The sequence below is a fragment of the Arachis ipaensis genome, chromosome B6 (genome assembly GCF_059453495.1).
Source record: "Arachis ipaensis isolate K30076 ecotype BB chromosome B6, ASM5945349v1, whole genome shotgun sequence".
Classification (NCBI taxonomy): Eukaryota; Viridiplantae; Streptophyta; class Magnoliopsida; order Fabales; family Fabaceae; genus Arachis; species Arachis ipaensis.
Genome location: NC_142441.1, coordinates 91,933,925 through 91,938,253, shown reverse-complemented (window position 1 = coordinate 91,938,253; position 4,329 = coordinate 91,933,925). Strand labels below are relative to the sequence as shown.

At 42.0% G+C, this 4,329-nt stretch overlaps 1 non-coding gene across 1 annotated transcript; it reads left to right on the top strand.

Annotated features, from left to right (window-relative positions):
• The first annotated feature begins 2,193 nt into the window (after positions 1-2,193).
• Positions 2,194-2,300, top strand: LOC148561763 (small nucleolar RNA R71). The gene has a single exon (XR_015888263.1). It is a non-coding gene; the product is annotated as a small nucleolar RNA R71 (small nucleolar RNA).
• The last annotated feature ends 2,029 nt before the right edge of the window (positions 2,301-4,329 follow it).

Here is a 4,329-nt window from a genome sequence, read left to right as displayed (position 1 = left end):
ATCCCTCCTTTTTTGGGCACCACATGCACGGGGCTGACCCAGGGGCTGTCTGAAATCGGGTAGATTACCCCTCCCTGCCATAACTTCATAACTTCTTTCTGTACCACTTCCTTTATGATTAGGTTCAGCCTCCTTTGGGATTGAATGGATGGTTTGGCATCATCTTCCAACAGTATCTTACGCATGCATATGGCCGAACTGATTCCTTTCAAATCAGCGAGGGTCCATCCAATGGCATCCTTATGCTTTTGCAACACTTGGAGTAACTCTTCCTCTTGATCTTGGCTGAGGGATGAGTTTATGATCACCGGGTAGCTTTCATTCTCTCCTAAGTATGCATATTTGAGAGTGGGTGGTAATGCCTTGAGTTCAAGTTTGGGTGCTTCTAACTTTTCATTCTCTTCCTTTGGTGCACCTTGTATATGAATCTCTGTTGTTGCAACCTCTTCACTAGATGTTAATCCCTCCTCTATTAATCCTTCAGGTTCTTCTTCTTCAAAACTCTCCTGCATTGCATCTTCCAGTGAGTCCAACCTCATAAATTCTCCCCATTGTTCTGGTGGATAACTCATGGCCTTGAACACATTGAATGTCATTTTTTCATTATGTAATCTCAAGGTGAGATCACCTTTTTGGACATCAATAACAGCTCCAGCAGTAGCTAAGAACGGTCTTCGCAGAATGATAGAGGCCTTGGCTTCCTCCTGCATGTCCAACACCACAAAGTCTGCTGGGAAAATGAAATCGCCCACCTTCACCAGCAGATCTTCCACTATACCATGAGGGAACTTGAACGATCGGTCTGCCAGTTGTAGGGCTATTTTTGTTGGCTTAGCCTCCTCGATCTTCATTTTTCTCATCATAGCTACTGACAACAGATTTATGCTGGCTCCTAAGTCACATAGAGCTTTCTCCACTGTGATCTCCCCTATAATACAAGGGATCTGGAAGCTCCCAGGATCCTTCAATTTCTGGGATAGTTTATGCTGAATGATAGTACTACATTTTTCGGTTAGCATCACAGTCTCGTTGCTCTTCCAACTTCTCTTCTTAGTCATCAATTCCTTCAAGAACTTGGCATAGAGCGGCATTCGCTCTATTGCTTCAGCAAAGGGAATGTTAATCTGTAATTTCTTGAAGATTTCTAAAAATCTGGAGAACTGGCTGTCATCCCCTTTCTTCTTCAGTTGTTGAGGATATGGTACTTTCGGAACATATGGCTTCAGTTCTCCTTCCTTTTGACGTGAGTTGGAGGTGAAGATTTGAACTTCATCTTGTTCCTCTTTCTTTCCGACTGAATCTTTCTCTTGGGGTTGCTTGGGAGTCTCCTTCAATTCTTTTCCACTTCTGAGGGTTATAGCCTGACACTCCTCCCTTTGGTTTGAGTCTGCATCGCTGCGAGGGTTGTGGCTGGAAATTCTCTTGAATAGATAGCCAATTTGTGTCTCAAGTTTCTTGATGGCAGCATCTTGATTCTGCATATTGGACTGCACTTCTTCTCGAAATTCCTTACTGTCTTGAATCTCTTTGCATATGCCCTCAAGCATAGTCTCAATTTTGGAGAGTCTATCTTCAGATAAGGGTGAGTTGAGAGTGGAGGGGTAAGTTGGGTTATGCTGGTTTTGGTATGGATATGGTGAGGTGTTGTCAGGGTGGTGTTGATATGATCTTTGTGTGGAATATTGGTGAGCTGCATGGTTGTTGGGGTTGTGACGTCTCTGATCTTGGTTTTGATCTTGTTGGTTTTCCCACCCAAAGTTTGGGTGATTCCTCCATCCAGGGTTGTAGGTTTTGGAGTATGGATCATGGGTTTGCCTGGGTGGGTTTCCAATGTAGTTGGCTTGCTCTTGCTCCTCCTCTGCCTCAGTATTCTCTCCTTCTTGGGTTGCTGATGAGGTGGTGATTGCTGCCACTTGGTTCCTCTCCATCTTCTTGGTGAGGTCAGCCAGCTGCTTGGTAATAAGCTTGTTTTGGGCCAGCAGTGCATCCACATTGTTTAGCTCCATCACTCTTCTAGTGTTGCCTCTTTCAGAAGCATAGAAGTAGTCATTCTCTGCTACAGTCTCAATGATATCTATGGCTTCTTCAATGGTTTTCTTCTTGTTCAAAGATCCCCCGGATGAATGGTCTACTGCCTTCTTTGATTCATAAGAAAGGCCTTCATAGAAAATATGTAGCTGCACCCTTTCATTGAACATATCTGGTGGACACCTTCTTGTCAGGTCCTTAAACCTCTCCCATGCTTCATATAGAGTCTCACCATCCTGCTGCCTGAATGTTTGCACCTCAGCTCTCAGCCTGTTAATTTGTTGAGGAGGATAGAATCTTGCCAAGAATTTGTTTACCACATCTTCCCAGGTTGCTAAGCTCTCCTTTGGGAAGGATTCCAGCCATTTAGATGCCTTGTCCTTGAGTGAGAAAGGGAACAGAAGTAGTCTATAGGTGTCAGGATGAATACCATTAGACTTCACAGTATCACATATCCTCAAGAAGGTGGTTAGATGTTGATTGGGGTCTTCTTGGACACTCCCTCCGAATGAACAGTTGTTCTGAACAAGGGTGATGAGCTGTGGCTTTAGTTCAAAGTTGTTGGCATGTATGGTTGGCCTTTGGATGCTACTCCCACAGTTTCCTGGGTTTGGGTTGATGTAAGAACCCAGAACTCTTCTCTCTTGCCCAGCATGATTTGCTAGACCCTCTCTGCCCTGGTTGTGAGCCTCTTCTTCATGATGGTTCTCCATGTTTTCATCCATGTCTGGTTCAAAATACTCTTCCTCCTCCTCAGCACTAACTACTCTCTTTCCTCTTGCTTCCCTCCTTAATCTAAACCAGGTCCTCTCAGGTTCAGAATCAAAGGAAGTTGAAGCCCCGCTTCTTCTCCCTGTCATACAACCAACAAGGCACAAGCAAGGAACTAGAGGCAGAGACTATTCTTGTTAGAAATGCTGTTAGTGTGAGTGATGCAGTATATCAAACAGTTAGTGGGATAGTGGACTGAATCGTAAACAACTAAGAAAATAGGTAGTGGGAAGGGAAGAAAATAACTGAATAGAAAGTAAATTACTCAAATGAACTTAAATCAAACAAAAGAAAAAAAAATGCTCAATCTAGTAATCCTCCAATTTAATCATTGTTGATACAAAATCAATCCCCAGCAATGGCGCCATAAACTTGATGCACACAGAAACTTGTCTCTCAACAATTTTCCTTCGGCAAGTGTACCGAATTGTCGTCAAGTAAAAACTCACAATAGAGTGAGGTCGAATCCCACAGGGATTGATTGGTCAAGCAACTTTAATTAGAGGAATGTTCTAGTTGAGCGAAGCAGAATTTGGTTTGAGAGTTGCAGGAAATTAAATGGCGGGAAAGTAAATAGCAAAAAATGTAAATTGCTGGAAATAAAGAGCTGAATGTAAATGGCGGAAAGTAAATTGCAGAATCTTAAATGGGAATGGGGAAGATGCTCATAAAAGTAAACTGCAGAAATTAAAGAGAATGGGTAAGATCAGAGATGGGGATTCATTGGGCTTAGGAGATGTTGCATTCTCCGGATCAAGTTCATTTTGATCTCTTCCTCAATCAATGCATTCATTGATCTCCTTGGCAATCTTAAGTGATCGAATTCCAATTCCTTGGTAATTCAATCTCTCAAATCTTAATCAATAGCTAATTCCTTGGTTAATTGCTCATGAGAAGAGATGACGTATGGTCACTGATTATACCACATGCATTCCCAAATCAAGTGTTAGTAGGATTATAGTCACCATTTCCAACCAAACCCAATTTGGTCCAACATGAGAAAGTATTTCTAGCATGATCTCTTCATTCCTCTTCCAAGGTTCAGAAGAGATCCAAGTATGAATAGCTTCTTTTCCAAGATAACTACCCAGTTGGATGAAGATTGAAAGCTTTCTAGTAAAATCAAGAGAAAAGATAGAAGAAGAGTAATGAAAACTAGTATTGATCCATCAAATTACAATAGAGCTCCCTAACCCAATGAAAGGGGTTTAGTTGTTCATAGCTCTGGAAATAGAAAACAAAGATGGAGAACACATCATGAAAACTGGAACTAGAAGTACAGAGAAAGTAAATTATACAGAGAGTAGTTCCCAATTTCCAATCCCCCAAAAAGCTCCTTCCTAATTCAAAACTACCCCTATATATACTACTCTTCTGATCTTCTAGTTGGTTCTTCAAGTCTTAGATATGGGCCTTTGGATCTTGAATTTGAAGTAGTTATACTCTTCAGTGGGCTTAGCTTTACTTGCAGAGAGAAAGTGTGAAGTAGGCAGGGTGTTTAGCTCAGGACGTTAGTGGCGTTAACGTTAA